The 18,342-nt window shown below is 41.4% G+C and overlaps 1 protein-coding gene across 1 annotated transcript in view; it reads right to left on the bottom strand.

Moving 5' to 3' along the window:
• pik3r5 (phosphoinositide-3-kinase, regulatory subunit 5) overlaps positions 1 to 11,497 on the bottom strand; it is a 108,162-nt gene extending 96,665 nt beyond the window's left edge. The window contains exon 1 of the mRNA XM_048555320.2: positions 11,294 to 11,497. The gene's annotated coding sequence lies outside the window, so the exon portion shown is untranslated. The remainder of the gene's footprint in view (positions 1 to 11,293) is intronic.
• Positions 11,498 to 18,342: the final 6,845 nt, after the last annotated feature.

The following is an 18,342-nucleotide window of genomic DNA, read 5'->3' as shown; positions in this document are numbered from 1 at the left end:
ATGAACTCATCCTTGTCCTGCCCACTGAACACTGCCCCTCCCCGCCAAACCCACCAAACCCCTAACAGCACTCACTCACTTTGGTTCTCAATCATTCAGTATAAAATTCACATCCTCACAGTTCGATGTTTTTATAGCCTTATCTTTCCAACCCCCTAGTGAGCAATGACACTTACTGCACTCACCAAAACGCTCAATTTCTTTGGCTATAACTTCTTGCACCCTTCCATTTGATCCAATGTAATGGCAATAATTTCAGCTGCCTGGGCCATACATCCTGCAATTGTCTTGCTAACTCTTTCATTTCCCTATTCTTGTTAAAACCCTACTCAAGATTCACTTTGTAGATTAAAGATTTATTGATAACTCTTGCTGGCTAATTATGCTATTGTGAAGGCCCCTTGTGGATAATGATTAAAATGACCACCTCTCCTGGTGGTGGTAACGTGAAAACATTGAAATCAACACAACTTGTTAAAGTAAAACAACAAAAAGGAATCAGCTTTAATACTTGTTTTGTACACACACCAACTTCTGCTTTTGTATACTACAGAGCCTGTTGAGTACTCTGCTAGCTGGAAAGAAGAAGTGTCCTTTGTTCCAAGAGGAAGTTATAAGAAAACTTCCTTTTTCATGGATATAATATTTTATTAAGAATGGTGCATTTTTGTTATTTGGGTTGTGTAGTTTCCTATCCAAAATTACAATCTGGCTTAATATACACTCCTTTGTGAAATTGCTCAGGAATAAGTCCATGGATTGAGGTTGGATAATCTCAGTTAATCAAACTACAGCATACTGATATATACAGATCACACTTAACTTCTAGATGACAATGTCTGGTGTTTCTGTCCCAATTTGGTAGTTATCTCATTTATATGACATGTCATAATTGATATTAAGGACCTAAATCTACGACTACATAAATGTCCATTAGCCATCTTAAGTTATGTAAGATTTGCCCTGTATCTGAATGGGTAAAAGAAATCTCACTGCCAGGTCCTGTTGTCTCAACTCTCAAATGGCTAATGTTCAAAGGGAGTATAAAGCAAATGAATCACGCTTTTCTAGGAACGTGGCAGCATTGACATTAACGGATGGGAGGAGCTGGCTACAACTTGTCCATCCAAGTTGCACTATGCTTTGAGTCACAATCTCTTTTTATTCTCTGTTCACTTGTGGGATGTGGGCATTACTGGCTGGCCAGCAATTCTTGCCCATCCCTAGTTGCCCTTGAGAAGGTGGTGGTGAGCCTTCTTGAACTGCTGCAGTCCTCCTGCTGTGGGTTGACCCACAATGCTATTAGGAAGGGAATTCCAGGGTTTTGAACCAGCAACAGTGAAGGAACGGCAAAATATTTCCAAGTCAGGATGGTGAGTGGCTTGGAGGGAAACTTGGAGGTGGTGGTGTTCCCGTATGTCTGATACCCTTGTCCTCCTAGATGGAAGTGGTCGTGGGTTTGGGAGGTGCTGACTGAGGATCGTTGGTGAATTTCTGCAGTGCATCTTGTAGATAGTACACACTGCTGCTACTGAAGTGGTGGAGGGAGTGAATGCTTGTGGATGTAGTGCCAAACAAGCGGGCTGCTTTGCCCTGGATGGTGTCAAGATTCTTGAGTGTTGTTGGAGCTGCATTCATCCAGGGAAGTGGGGAGTATTCCATCACACTGCTGACTTGTGCCTACTAGATGGTGGACAGGCTTTGAGGAGTCAGGAGGTGAATTACTTGCCACAGTATTCCTAGCTTCTGGCCCGCTCCCCTCTGTTGTTGTGGTGAGTCCAGTTGAGTTTCTGATCAATGACAACACCCAGGATGTTAATAGTGGGGGATTCAGTGATGGTAACACCATTGAATGTCAAGGCACGGTGGTTAGATTTTCTCTCATTGGCGATAATCATTTGTGTGGTGCAAATGTTACTTGCCACTTATCAGGCCAAGACTAGATATTCTCCATTTGGACATAGATTGCATCAGTATCTGAGGAGTCACAAATGGTGCTGAACATTGTACAATCATCGGTGAACATCCCCACTTCTGACCTTATGATAGAGGGAAGGTCATTGATGAAGCAGCTGAAGATGGTTGGGCCTAGGACACTACCCTGAAGAACTCCTGCAGAGATGTCCTGGAGCTGGGATGATTGACCTCCAATAACCACCACCATCTTCCTATGTATCAGGTATGATTCCAACTATCGGACAGTTTGATACTCATTGATTTCAGTTTTGCCAGGGCTCCTTGACGTTACACTTAGTCAAATGCAGCCTTGATGTCAACGGCAGTCACTCTCACCTCACATCTGGAATTCAGCTCTTTTGTCCATGTTCGAACCAAGGTTGCAATGAGACCAGGAGCTGAGTGGCCCTGGTGGAACCCAAACTGGGCGTCACTGAGCAGGTTATTGCTGAGCAGGTGCTGCTTGATAGCACTGTTGATAATACTTTCCATCACTTTACTGACGATTGAGAGTAAACTGATGGGGCGGTAATTGGCTGGGTTGGATTTGACTTGTTTTTTGCAAACAGGACCTATTTTAACAATTTTCTACATTGTCGGGTAGATAACTGTACTGGAACAGCTTGGCTAGGGGTGTGGCAAGTTCTAGAACACCAGTCTTCAGTGCTATTGCTGGAATATTGTCAGGGCCCATAGCCTTTGCAGTATCCAGTGTCTCCAATCATTTCTTATAAGACATGGAGTGAATCGAATTGGCTGAAGACTGATATCAGTAATGCTGGGGACCACTGGAGGAAGCAGAGATGGATCGTCCACTCGCACATCTGGCTGAAGGTTGTTGCGAATGCTTCAGCCTTATCTTCTGCACTGACGTGCTGGGCTCTTCCATCATTGAGGTTGGGAATTTTTGTGGAGCCTCCTCCTCTAGTGAGTTGTTTACTTATCTATCACCATTCATGACTGGATGTGGCAGGACTGCAGAGCACAGAACTGATCTGTTGGTCTTGGGATTGCTCAGCTCTCTCTATCACTTAGAGATAGTAGGAACTGCAGATGTTGGAGAATCTGAGATAACAAGGTGTAGAGCTGGATGTACACAGCAGGGTCTAGACTGCAAATGTCAGTTTTCCTGCTCCTATGACGCTGCTTGGATTTCTGTGCTCATCCAGCTCTACACCTTGTTATCTCTGTCTATCTCTTGCTGCTTTCGCTGTTTGGTGGTTTCACCAGGTTGATACCTGACCTTCAGTTATGCTTGGTGCTGCTCCTGGCATGCCCTCCTGCACTCTCTATTGATGAGGCAGAACACTAGCAGAGAAAGAAAGAAAAGAAATAAATCCTGCAGCCCGGATCCCTATGCCATGGGACGTTCTGGGACCTGGGGTTTGAGAATCAACTTAATTGTCACATGAAGTAAGCTGTAACCCTGAGTCAACATCATCCTTGAATCAACAGACCAACAATGATCTATTGCCACCATTGACCTTCCTCCAACTTTGGCAAAAACCAGCGCACACAAATGAATTCACAAAGTTAGTTACTGAACTGTTCCGACGACCATTGGCTGAAATACAGAACAAGATTGTGGAAGAGAAAGCACTCATGAAAATGGAAGAAAAGTAACTTGCTGAAAACATCTGCACATTTGGAAAGTAGATGAACAGTTGCCAACATCCCTCAATATGTTCCCTCTGAATGCTCCAACTTTGAAACCAAACGCAATAAACTTGTACCTTGTAAGGCAACATTATTAAATTGTGCCAAATGTAAACAGACCTCCCTTGGCAACTCTACCCAACCCAGCAAGTTTCTTCCTCTTCTGGGAGGGCTAGCAAAATTGTGTCTTGCTACAGAACCCAAGAATTCGAACAACACAGTACCTGCTCAACAAATACAATTTGTTAGTTCAATATCAATTTTTCAGTGTAACAAACAACCAATTTACAAAGAAGCATTTTTAAAGACATTGAGAGCTCATAGCTTTGCAGGATGGACTGATAAAGATTTTGGACAACAATGTGGAGCATCCTCACTTCGGAGACCAGTGCACTGAAACCTCTTCCTGGTTGAGGTCTCACAATCCAGAACAAATCTCCCTATGCAGGCTTTGACTGAGACTTTAGACACCTTGGGCTCTAATCTATCAATTTGCTTTAGACTCATTCCCCTTGTTGGTGAACTAAATCTAGCAGCAATTTTCCAAACAATCTCATGATCTGTTTGCAAACAGACACTGGAGGGATGTTCAACATCAGTATAAATTTAAGATACCATAAACAAGATTGTGCTTTCTTTCAGGATAAAATCATGCGTTGGTGGAATGGCAGTAGGTAAATCTCTTGCAGAAAATTAGCATTGACATGATGGTTAAATAGCCTCTTTCAGTGTTGTAACCATTCTAGAAACCTATAATTCATCCACCTTCTCAAATAAGAACCAATGTGTCACAACTATATGCATATAGGTCTGGGCAGCCACTGCCTGACTATCCATGGTATTTTTTGCTTCAAGATGGAGCAACTAGTTCTTCATAGAGGGGTTGAAAGAAGAGGACCACTTGCAGGCAGCATAACCCTAATCATGGGGTCAACAGGTTAAAATGGAGCTATCTGAACTCAGTGAGGATGATGGAGGAGAAACTGACAATTTTCTCAATGTGCAACATTGTGGAATAAAATAGCAGGGCCCTGCAGGTCTCAAACCCAGCTGTCAGAGCTTTTCCAGTGGTAGTTTCAATAACTACTGCTCTGGGTTTCGATCTATCATGCTCATTTCAGTCTGAAACTGGAGGCATCTGGAAAATCAAGCCAACTTACAAACATCAAACATTTCTGACACTCAATTTTTCCAAAGGTTTCTTTGCGTTCTCCAAGGACACCAGGAGTCAACAATAAAAGACTTGTCACCACAAAGAATTTTACTCCTTTGAAGTCTCGCTGTTCTGTGACCATTGGCAATACTTTTCAGGCAAGTGCTGTGATATCTACATCTTGTTGCAGCTTGACATTAATTTTGATAAGGAGACAAAGGCTGGCTGGTCACAACAATGACTTTGCGGTACAGGAGAAATAGCCACAGGTGAAGAGGTCTTTCTGTGACATAATGAAGGAGAAATCTGATGCTAGAGTTGTAAACATAGAATGAAACATTTCAAAAACCTCTTGTTCATAATGTTCTGATAAACAGTATATGATCTCTGCAAAGCTCCATGTGATGCAATTGTTAGTGACTTTCCTGAATTCACACCTACTGCAGATATAGTTTGGGAACGTGAAATTGAAAGGACACATAATCATACAGAGTGGAAACAGATCCTTCAACCCAACGAGTCTATGCTGACCAAGTGCCCAGGCTAAACTCGTCCCACCTGCCTGCGCTTGGATCCTATCCCCCCCAAACCGTCCCTATTAATGAACCTATCCAAATGTCTTTTAACTATCAAACTCTACCTGCATCCACCACTTCCTTTGGCAGTTCATTCCACACACCGAACCATGCTCTGTGAAAAAGTTACCTTTATGTCCTTTTTAAATCTTTCTCCTCTCTCTTTTAGAAATAGACACCCTAGTTTTGAACTAATCCGCCCTTCCACCCTAGGAAAAGGACCCTTGCTATTCAACTTATCTATGTCCTTCATGATTTTATGAATCTCTAAGATCACCCCCAACCTCCCATGTTCCAGTGAGAAATCTCAGTTTTTCCAGTCGATTTTTATATCTCAAACTTGTCATTCCTTGGAACATCTTGTAAATCTTTTCTGAACCTTCTCCAGTTTAATATCCTTCCTTTAAACTGGGCGACCAGAACTGCATACAGTTCTCCAAAGGACAACTTTAATTTTGTGTGAAAAGACAAAATGGAACATTATGAATCAGCAGCTGTTGGAGGTGATTACAAAATGTATGATTCATGGACACTTAGAGAGGCAAAAATTGATTAGGGGTTTTGTGCAAGGAAAATCATATCTCACAAACTTGATCTGAGCTTTTTGAGGAAGTTACTGAAAAGGTGTTTGATGGCAGAGCCATAGGTGTTGTTTATTTGGATATTAGTAAAGCCTTTGACAAGGTTCCGCATGGTAGATTAATCAGTAAAGTTAGGTCACATGGGATTTAGAGTAGGCTTGCCAATTGGATACATAATTGGCTTAAAAGGACAGAGTGTAATGGTGGAGGTTGCTTTTCAGACTAGAGGCCTTTGAACTGCGGTGTTCCATATGGATCAGTTCTGGGTCCACTTTTGTTTGCCAGTTTTATAAATGATTTGGATGAGAATATAGAAGGCATTATTAGTAAGTTTGTGGATGACACCAAAAATTGGTAGCATTGTAGTCAGTGAAGAAGGTTTTCTCAAATTACAAAGGGAGCTTAAAATTTTTGAGAAGGTTTGTAGTTCGGGCTGTGGATGAGTTTGTAGGCATGCTCACCGAGTCGATGGGTTTGGTTGTAAATGCTTTGTCACCCTGCTGAGTAACATCATCTTTGGTGAAGCTTCGCTCTTCTATCTTGATTGTCATTTATATGCCTCAGCTTGTTGGCATGCTTGGTACCATTTCCAGTTCTGTTTCTCACTGGTTTGTACACAGGGTCTAAATCAACGTGCTTGTTGATGGAGTTCTGGTTAGAATACCAGGTGTCCAGGAATTCCGTCTCTATTTAACTAGTGTGATTATGGATGTATTATCCCAGTTGAATTTGTGCCCCTCATTGTCCATGTATAGTGAGAAAAGTGAAAATTGGTCTTCTGTCTTGGTGGCCAGTTGATGTTCGTGTATCTGTATTGTCAGTTTTCTTCTGGTCTGGCCTATGTAGTGTTTCTCATAGTCCTTGCATGTTATTTTGTATATTACACCAGTTTTGCTGGTTTTGGGTATGAGATCCTTCACATTCATTGGTGGCCGTCGTAGAGTGGTTGTTGGTTTGTGGGCTACCCCGATATCTAAGGATCTGAATAGTCTTGCGGTCATCTCTGAAATGTCCTTGATGTACAGTAGAGTGATACGTGAGTCTGGTCATATTGTGTCTTCCTGAGTGTGTTCTGCCGTGGAGGTAACAGAGGATTGTGTTTTTCAGATATCCATTTCTTTTGAAGATTCCGTATGGGTGCTCCTGTTCTGCTTTGTGTAGTTCTGGGTTGCTGCAATGTGTTGTGGCTTGTTTAAAGAGTCTCCTAATGCAGCCTCATTTATGGGCTTTTGGGAGGTTACTAGTGTCATTGATGAAATGGGTCAATGGGCTGATAATTGACAGATGGAGTTCAATTTGGATAAATGCAAGGTGTTGCATTTTGACACAACAAACAAGGATGGGACTTATATAATTAATGGTAGGGCCTTGGGTAGTGTTGTAGAATGGAGGGACCTAGGTGTGTAGGTGCATAATTCTTTAAAGTGTGCATCACATTGAGACAGGATAGCTAAAAAGGTGTTTAGCACCCTTCCCTTCATTGCTCAGTCCTTTGAGTGTAGGAGTTGGGACATTATGTTGAGGTTGTACAGAACATTGGTGAGGCCTCTTCTGGAGCACTATACCCAGTTATAGGAAGGATATTAACAAACTGGAGAGAGTTCCGAAGAGATTTACCACTATGTTGCTGGATATGGAAGGTTTGAGTTATAAGGAAAGGCTGGAACATAGGAGGTTGAAAGGTGGCCTTTATAGAAGTTGATAAAACAATGAGAGGGAGAGATAGAGTTGATGATGGTTGTCTTTTCCCTAAGATGGAAAATTTCAAGACTTAAGGTGAGAGGAGAGAGGTTTTTAAAAAGTTTTAAAGGGTGGTTCACATGTGGAAAGAACTCCCTGACAAATTGGTGAATGCAGGGACAATTCCAACGTTAGAAAAGACATTTGGGTGAACATATGAATACGAAAGGTTTGGAGGGATATGGGCCAGGAACAGGCAGGTATAGGACTGGCTTAATTTGGAATTATGTTCAGCATAGACTAGTTGGACCTATGGGTCTAGTTCCGTGCTATATGACGCTATGACTTAACTCCCTGACTTTTATTTCCACTCACTTCAACTTGATTTCAATGTCGCTTTTACTGAACTCAATCACTTTTATATTAGTGATCTGTAAGTAGCGTCAGCATCAGGATGGAAGGTTGCCAATGCAGACATTGCAGCAGAGATAAAAATGTCCTGTGACAGAGAGGTAGTGTCCCAACGTCTGGACCAGAAGGTTTGGGTTCAAATCCTACCTTCCCCAGAGGTGCGACATAACATGTCTACACAGATTTTTGTGTTTTATAATAAAATTACTTATAATATTCATGGTCAATTACCTCATGGCCTCAGCTGCAAAGTCACCATCCTGATGTACTCTGGCAGCACAGAAGACATGCTATCAATGGGAGACAGCCATTCACATTGGACTGAATTCCCAATGCTTTAGAGGCAAGTAAAATGTATGATACGTGTTGCAATTGACAGTAGAGAATAGGTCTATCCCAAAGCCCAGTTGGCACAAATTTGTTTATCAAAGATGTTGGCGCAGGTGCCACAAAATTTCTCCGCTAGAACTTTAAAAACTTATTCCTCACTGTTATGCTGAAAGAAAATTAAGAAATGTAGGCTAGTGTTTATACAGAGCTTCTCACCACCACAGACAATGAAGTACCTTTGAAGTGTAATCACTGTTGCAATATGGGAAATGTTGGGAGTCAATTTGTACATAGTGAGTTTCCACAAACAGGGATATAATATCCATCAGATAATAAACGGTGCTAAAATAATATTGAGGGAAATGTATTAGCCAGGACACCGAGAATAACCCTCCTACTTTTCTTTGAAATAACGTCATGGAATCATTAATGTTCATCTGAGAAAATGGATGGAACCTTGATTTAGAAACTTAGCCAAGATGTACCACCAGCAAAATGACACCTCTTCAGACCAGCACTAAGTTTTATAAAGAAATCTGCTGAACGGAATCTGAACCCATAGCTTTTGATTTTGAGGTAATGACACTACCAAAGAGCCAAGGCTGATGGAAATAGCATGTGTTTTCATGCAGCTGCTTCTGTTCCCAAAATCAACACTTAAATTCACTTTGATTTGTCAAAGCAACTGTTTACTCTTTAGTCACAAAGTATAAGATCACATAGGAAACCAATTTATCATTAGCCATCACAGTGTACTGTAGATGCAAAACAAGGCACCTCAAATGTGTCTCTGGTCACATTCACATGAAATTTTTGCATCTGGTCTACTTTATAGACATGCATCTGCATATTTGTGTGATGATTATCTAACTGATAAATCCAGTATCTTGATATGTTAGTAACTTTTTTGCTTTGCACAATCAAAGAATACCTTCAACAGCCTCTCCAAAGGACGAATTATTTCTTGGTCTAATTGTGTTCAGTAGTTTGCCTTTAACAAGAGTCAATTCATCACTGAAAACTCTCTGATCTTACGTGCAAAGGGTCACAGCCATGGTCTCTGCTAAACAGAATAGGAACAGCCCTCACTAGCCTTTCCAAATTATTTCAAGATCCAGTACCTGTGCAGAAATATGTCAACCATTCAGGAAATAACTAACTTTAACTTTCAAACAGCACACATCCTCACTTTCCTATTTAATGTTCAAAATACATTTCTCTAGTATTTGCTGGGAATATTATTCCAATGAATGGGGATGATACACTAGTCACTGAAATATTGCTGTAATCTCTCCTGCCTATAGTCATTGGCTTTTTTCACAAAATAATTTACAATAAGACTCACAGAGTCATATAGCTTACCAAGTTTCCCAAACTAAACTAGTCCCATTTGTCTGTATTTCACCCACATCCTTCTAAACCATTCTCATGCTTGTGCCTGTCCAAATGTCTTTTAAATGTTGTAACTATACCTACATCTACTACTTTATCTGACAGTTCATTCCATTTACGAACAACCATCTTGTGAAAAATTTGCTCCTTTTTAAATCATTCTCCCTTTTCCTTAAAATTATGCCCTCTAGTTTTGAGCTCTCCAATCTGAGGAAAAAGACCTTCGCTAGTCACTTTATCTACACCCCTCATATTTTTTATAAAAGTCTATAAAGTCATCACTCAACCTTCTATGCTCCAATGAAAAAGCCCCAGTTTATCCAACCTCTCCTTCTAACTCAAACACTCCAGTCCCAGTAACATTCTTGTAAATCTTGTCTGCATCCTCTCCAATTTAATAACACCCTTCCAATAGCAGGACAACCAGAACTGTACGCAATACTCCAAACATCCCGTACAACCACAATATGATCTTCCAACTTACAAACACATTAATAATCATAACAATTTAACTGGGCAGAACAGAGCATTCTTGTTTTGTTTTCTGTCATAATGGCAGCACTTTCATTCCGAGTTTCAAAATGAGGGTTGTCAGTGTGGAGAATGAATATGCTACTTGGCCTCTTGAGACTATATGAAGCCAATCTTAAAATCAACCAATTGCTGATCTAGTTCAGTAAATGTTGGGCAGAATGCTGATAGCATGATTGACTAGTTGGCTAAATGGTGGTTCAGATGCAACACCAATAGGGACGTTGATTTGCCACCTTGCATTCTCTCTGATGCAATAGCAATCCACCATGGACAAAAACAGACAATGAGACAAGGAACTCCCTTCAGGCAGACCACATATAATGAACTTATCTAGGAAGAGCACCCACTGATAGGTCATTATTTGGTTTTTATAACACATAAATTCACGACTAACAAATTGTGTGCAAAATTGTGGTAAATTATGGGTTGCTTCGTGCAATGAATTCAATGATTGACTGCTGCTGAGACAAATGCATCCTGACTGCAATGAAAATGCGCAGTTTCCAGCACATCAACACCTTCATACCTATACGTCTTAAACTGAGATTCCCTCATTTAGAATGATTATAGATAGAGAAATGATGTTCTCATTCCTTCAGACCAGGCAGGATTAAAGTTTAGGACCTGATAATGAAAGTATTATGAACCCAGCACACCTTTTCTCCACTTCATTGTCTGAGCCTATTTCCTACTGCCTGGGGTTGCAAGTCTAAAATGATGCTTCAAGGTGCCAAACTAAATAAAAATATTTATATTTTGGACTAAATTCAGGCAATTTTGTAAGATTATCAATTCTACAGTGCAACGTCTTTTAAGATTCTACCAAATTTTCCAGAATGACTTAGTTCAGTAGTGTATTTAGATGGTGTTTTGCAGATAATCACAGATTAACAGGTGAATAGAAATGCAGCTGGTTGAACACATTTATGCAAGAACACCAACCACCAGCAATTGATTTATCATTATTGTAAACTTAAATCATTCACTGTAATAAGAAACTGTAGAAAAGAGTATGTCAAAGTTACCTTTTCCTTTGAAAACATCAGGAGACTTCCCATTCCCAGTCGGTCAGTTCTCTCTAATGCTCTGTTTGATTGCAACATATGTTCAGACAGTTGTAGAGACCCCAAGTGCTGGAGTTTAACCACATCCTTGATTAAGAAGATACTGAATTTCTTTTAACAAAAAAGATGCTGGCAGAAATTGAAATCCAAGGTTTGTAAGTTTGTCTGATATGTACGCACTTAGAGCAAACAGGAACTGAGAACATATATAGCCTTCTCTACAGGAAATAGCGGGGAGGGGGCGTGGAGGCTGGAAATAACAGAAAGAGGAGTGGAGTTTTGCGGTCCTGATCCAATCATGTTGTACTTGCTTTTCATATGAATCAATTTTTGCAATGGATGTTTTAGTTTGCATGCTGTTGTGGAGAGCAGATAATTAAAGGTTGTTATGTAGTAAAATGAAACCTGTGGCTGAAAAATTTTCATTATATTTTGAATGTACCTCAACATTATAACCAAAAAAAGTATGCAATGAGTTACTTATTAAACCAAGCCTAGCGAGTTTTAGCGTTTTTAAACCAAGCCTTTCAAAGAAGTACCGGTAGCGCCTTTAGGAACTTCCAAATCTGGTGATAAGAAAGATGGTCCAACAACAGCATCGTCACGCAGACTAAAATGCTTAGCATCAAGATGCTAACCATTCAAAATCAAATCCACTGGGCAGGAGATTTATGTGACTGACACCAGACCCCTGAATCAACTTCTCAGATTAGAATTAGGCATAGGAGAAGGCGCCCAGGAGGACAGTAGAGATGCCCTAAAAACATCCCTTGAAGAGATAAGACATCCTGACAGACTTATAAGCATCCCTGGCTCGTGGCTCGCCAAAATAGTGGTAGGAGCCAGATATATTGAGAGGCTTGAATGGGAATGTGCAGAGATGATGCTGATACATTGGAGAGAATGCACAAACCTCCACACAATGCAGTCTTCTGGCACTTTAAACACTACCTGCCCTAAATGTAATGCATGATCTGCATGCAGTATATTATCCATCTCAGAGCCCTTTGAGATGAAGTGGAAGCAAGTCATTCTTGATCCTGTGGATCTGTTTAAGAAGCTTAAAAAGCTATAACAAGGGATATTCTAAGCAGGAATTTTGTAATTGTGCTTTGTAAGTATATTCTAATAAACACTATGAAGAATCCACAGAAAATCCACAAAATAACCCTTTCTGGGTTACGTTGCACATCTTACTCCACAAGTTGGAAATCATTTATTTTATCCAGCTGTACAATAAATATCTCCTTTATCTGCATTAATGATAGTAATTTACTCAAAAGGCTGACTCATAGTATTGGAAGTGATACGATTGCGCACAAACTAGAATTTAGTGTGCAAAAATCTTCCAAATACTGACTAACACCTTTTCTTACCTTTGTTGTGTTGACATAGAGAGGAAACTCAGAGAACGTGGATGGCTGGCTCACTGAGCTAGTTCGTTGTTTCTGCAGATGTTTCATTACCCTGCTGGGTAACATCATCAGTGCAGCCTCCGATGAAGCGCTGTTGTGTTTTCCTGCCTTTTATTTAAACTCTGGTGTCTGTTGAGCTGGATTACCTCACTTTCAGTTTTCCTTCACACTGGGGTGTATATGGAGTTCAGCTCGAAATGTTTAATGATGGCTTTCTTCATGGAGGATCGGGCCTCTAGGAATTCCCATGCTTGTCTCTGCTTCGCCTGTTCCAGGACCTTGGTGTTGTCCCAATTGAACTGATGGTTTTCATTATCCATGTGGATGGAATTGAGTGAGTATTGGCCATGTCTTTTTGATACCTGTTGACATTCCTGTACTATTGTGGTTAATTTCCTTCCTGCTTGTCCAATGTAATGTTCATTGCAGTCTTTGCAGGGAATCTTGTATATGACACTGGTCCTGTCCATAGTGGGGAGTGGGTCTTTGGTTCAGGTGAGCAGTTGGCATAGGGTTGATGTGGGTTTGTATCCCACTCTGATGCCCGGTTCTCTTAGGAGTCTTGTGGTCAGTTCGATGTGTTCCTGATGTAAGATAGTGTGATGAGTGTGTCAGGGCGTGTAGTATCTTCCTGGTGTCATTGGCGTAATAGGCATCTTCTGACCCAGTATTTCGGGTATCCATTGTCTTTCAATACCTGGAAGAGGTGCTCTTCTTCTTTGTCAGCTCTGTGCTGCTGCAGTGTTGTTGCCTGTTTAAATAATGTTCTCACGCAACTTTGTTTGCATGTACTAGAGTGGTTGCTGCTGAAATTCAGTATTTGATCAGTGTGTGTGGCTTTCCTGTGTACCTTTGTTGTGAATTCCCCATTGGTCTTGCATTCTACCATGATGTCCAGGAATGGGAGCTGTTTGTTCATTTCCTCTTCTCTGGTGAACCTGATCCCGGTGAGGGTGTTGTTCATTAGCTCGTGTGTCCCCTCTGGTTTGGTCTGTTAAATAATGATGAAGGTGTTGTATCTTATTCATAGTTTTGGTTGGATTAGCAGAAGGACCATTCTTTTAAGTCTCTGCATCACCACTTCAGCTATTAGTCCAGAGACAGGTGATCCCCTGGATATCCCATTGATCTGTTCATATATTTGGTCTTTAACGGTGAAGTAGGTGATGAGGCCTAGGTCCAGTAGCTTCAGCATGTTGTCCGTGGAGATGGTGTCACTAGGGTCTTGTTCTTGTTTTAGTAGTGTCGCCAGTGTCTCCCTTGCTAGTGGTATGTCTATCGATGTGAATAGGGCAGTAACATCAAACGATACCGTGGTCTTGTCATCATCTATTCTTATGTCCTTGATGGAACTGAGGAACGCTTGGACTGAGTGGATTGAGTGGGGTGACCTGCCGATGAAATGCTTTAGTCTCCTTTGTAACTCTTTGGCTAATCTATGTGATGGCGCTCCTGGCAGGGAGACTGCGGGTCTGAGGGTACTTCTAGTTTGTGTACCTTCAGGAGGCCAGAGAATCAGGGAGTGTTGGTTCCTTTGGGTTTCAATCTTAGGTAGTCTGTTTTGTTGATTTGTCTGGTCTGTTTGAGTCTATTTAGTGCGTTGAGAATGTTGTTGCCTAGTTATGGCATCAGGTCAGCCTACACTTGCTAGTATGTGTTCTCGTCGGCTAATAGTGCATGTGCTTTGGAGAGGTAGTCCTGTTTATTTAGTATTGCTGTCATGCGCCCTTTGTCTGCTGGTAGTATTATGATGTTCTTGTCCTTTTTCAGTCCTTCTGGCGCCTTCCTTTCTTATGCGTTGAGAGTGTTAAGTTCGCTTTTTCTGGTCAGTGTCAGGATCGCTATCTGTCTTATGGCTTGTTGTGTTTCTGCATTGATGCCGATGGTCTTCCAGTGTCGCTAGGAACTCTATCCTGTTAGCATCTCTGTGGTTGTAGTTGAGTCCGTGAATTAGAACAGCTTTCTCTGAGTCTGTCAGCTTTCCTATTACATGCCCCCACACACTCATCACATTACCTTACAATGAGAACACATCTGAACTGACCACAAGACTCCTATGACCACTGGGCATCAGATTGGCACACAAACTGACATCAACCCTACGCCAACTGCTCACCTGAACCAAAGACCCACTACTCACTGTGGGCAGGACAAATGTCATATAAAAGATTCCCTGAAAAGACTACAACAAACATTACCTTGGACAAACAGGAAGGAAATTAACCACAAGAGGACATGAACATCAACTGGCCACAAAAAATACACGACCAATACTCACTCATCTCCACCCGCATAGATAATGAAAACCACCAATTCGTTTGGAACAACACCAAGACAGGCAAAGTAGAAACAAGCATGGGAATTCCTAGAGGCCTGGTTCTCCATGAAGAAAGCCATCAATAAACACATAGAGGTGGACTCCATACATACTCTATCGTGAAGGAAAACTGGGAGTGAGGTAATCCAGCTCAACAGACACCAGAGTTTAAATAACAGGCTGGAAAACACAACAGCGCTTCATTGGAGGCTGCACTGATGATGTTACACAGCAGGAAAAACAACAAACCAGCTCAGCGAGCCAACCAACCACAACATCCACAACCCGAGATACAAATCTACTCCAAAACCTTCGAAACTCAGAGAATGTGTAGGCCTGAAGGGAATCGGAAAGAAAGGCTAACATGCATCAACAACTGCAGGGAATCAGTCTGAGTGCAGGGTGAGGTTGAAGGCAAATAGTACTAGACACCAACACGTTTACAGGGGTTACATCATTAAATAACTTGGACGGGAGTGAAAATGATTCTGAGAGACTTCAACAATAGAGTTTCAAGCTGCAGCAGATTATAAGTAGTGCATCCCTGACAGTAGGCCAAACTAGAGAGCCCAAAGGACAAAGGCATGTCTTTCTGTTGTTTCTTGGAGGATTTAGAGACTATTTGAGTAACAGGAGGCATAGCAGGTCACCATAGCCCCATCAAATGCACATTCTGTCACACGTGGGAAGTCCAGAATGTTCCTGAAATCCTAGACACCAGATATTGAGGAAGAGTCATCAGCTGGAGGAGCCTCAGTCTGGGTTTCAGAGCTCCAGAAGCAAATGGCAACCTGATGGTATATCCACAAGGATGAGCGCTACATGGATGTTCATTTCATTTGGTGGATACCATGCATGTTGTGAGTGTGTAGGTTGCATGGGAGTGCTTGACTGCCAAACAGAGGGCTGGGCAGGAACCTCCAACCAATATTCAGTTTTAAACAACTGTGATGGTTCCCTTGGGGCACACAGCTAAACCCAAGTGAAGACAAAGGGTCAACCTGCACAGATGACTTACAGCACAGGAAGACGCCGTTCAGCCTGTCACATCTGTGCCATTGAATAAAGTAGCTGTCAATTATAATCCCGCTTACCAGCACCTGGGTCTGTAGCCTTGCAGGTAACAGCACTCCAGGTACAGATCCAAATTCCGTTTTAAATGAATTGAAAGTTTTTGTCTTAGCTACCAAACTGGGCAGAGAATTCCAGAAACCCAGCACCCTTTGGATTAAAAAAAAGCTGCACAGAGAGTGGAGGGGAAGGACAAGAGTTACAAAAAGTAATACTGACAGGTGTTTCAATAGGTAGAGGCACAGATAGACATGCCTATGTGCACAGAGGGGAATCCAATACGGCGGTTTACTTCCTCAGTTCTGAGGTCAAGGAAAACTATGGGAAGGGAAGTACAAACAATCAGAGGTAATGGTCCATGTTGGCACCAACAACACAGATTAAAAGACGAATAAAATGCTGCAGGCAAACCCTTCCAGATACTAGCAAAGACAGTGACCCTTGTGGCATTCATCCAGAAATTAGTCCCAGGACTATGCACTTGTGGATATAGGAACAGTGCAAATAGTTTGGAGAGATGGTGCAGTGGCGGGAGGTGTAGGGGTGGGGACTTCACATTGAGTGCAGTGGAACTGGTTCTGCTGGAAGAAGCACCTCAATGGAACCTGAATTCAAATCTTTGTGGGAGGTTTTAGTATTGTTAGTGGAATGTGCAAATCAGGAGAATAGGAAGCTGGGGGTAGATTCAAAAGAGAGAGAAGCAAAACCAGACCTGGAAGACAGAAAACAAATATATGCTTAAATATATATATGTAATTTCTGAAACATAGATTATTAACAGGCTGGATTGGAGGAACAACATTCCTGTGTATAGGTTTTACAGCAGAGCTAAAAAGGCCAATTTAAAACAAAAACTGACAGTCATGATGTTGGCTAAAAAAAACCATTACACTCATGAGGTTGAACATATATTATGAGGATCATGGCATCAGCCATTTAGATTGACAGTAGAGTAGAAAAAGGAGCAGTCATATTGCTAAGAGTTTACTACATATGCTCAACAGTCAGAGGGAGCTAGAACAGTAAATAGGACAGACAATTTTGAGAAGTTCAGAGCCATTGGGATAATAATAGCTTGAAATTTCAGTTACCATCATATCAACTGACAGAGAAGCAAGGTCGAAAGGGCCCCGAATTCTTAAAATTCTTTCAGGAGAATATTTTTAGTACGTACATAGCAGGCTCCACAAGAGAAAGGACATGTTTGGATTTTTTTTTGGGACAGTAGTTGGACAAGTGGAAGGGGTATCAGTGGGAGAGCATTTCGCTGATATTGATCATAATTCACTTACATTTAATGCAGGAATGGAAATAGGATCAATTTAAACCAAGTGTAAAAGTATTCAATTGTGGAAATGTCAATGTTATAAAGATATACTAAGATATGATTTAGCCATAGTAGACTGGTGTCTGAGATTTTACAGCACAGAAACAGGCCCTTCGGCCCATCATGTCCACATTAGTCATCAAACATCCATCTATTCTAATCCCATTTTTTGATATTTGGCTCATAGCCCTGTGTGTTATGACAGTTTATGTGCTCATTCTAATAGATTTTAAATATTTTATAAACCCCTGCCATCCTTTCAGGCAGTGAATTCTGGATACCCACAACTTTTTGGGTAATTATTTCTTCCACATCTCCCCTCTAAGCCTCTTGCTCCTTACTTTAAAATCGTGCCTATGGTTATTAACTTCTCTATGAAGAGGAAAGATTTTCCCCTACCTACACTGCCAATGTCCCTCAGAACACTTGGTACACCTCAATCAGATCCCTCCTCAGCCTGCTCTTCTCTAAGGAAAATGATGCCAGCCTACCTAGACCAAAACAAAAACACCAGATGCTGAAAACCTGAAACAAAAACAGAAATAGCTGGAGAAACTCAGTAGGTTTGGCAGCATCTGTGCTGGAAATGTTCTCAAGAAGGGTCATTGGAACAAAATGCTGACTCTGCTTTCACTTCTGCTACCAGATCTGCTAAGTTTCCACCTATTTCTGTTTTTGTCCCAGCCTATCTAGTCCCTCTTCATAGTTAAATTGCTCCCAGCCCTAGTGAGATCCTGGTGAATCTCTTCTGTACCCTCTCTGGTTCAATTATATCCTTCCTACGGTGTGATGACCAGAATTGTACACAGTAGCTTAACTAAAGTTATACACAGGCCCATCATTACCTCCTTGCCCTTGTATTCAATGCCTTGACTCATAA

The sequence above is a fragment of the Stegostoma tigrinum genome, chromosome 22, assembly GCF_030684315.1.
Source record: "Stegostoma tigrinum isolate sSteTig4 chromosome 22, sSteTig4.hap1, whole genome shotgun sequence".
Classification (NCBI taxonomy): Eukaryota; Metazoa; Chordata; class Chondrichthyes; order Orectolobiformes; family Stegostomatidae; genus Stegostoma; species Stegostoma tigrinum.
This window is presented reverse-complemented; position numbering and strand designations above follow the sequence as displayed.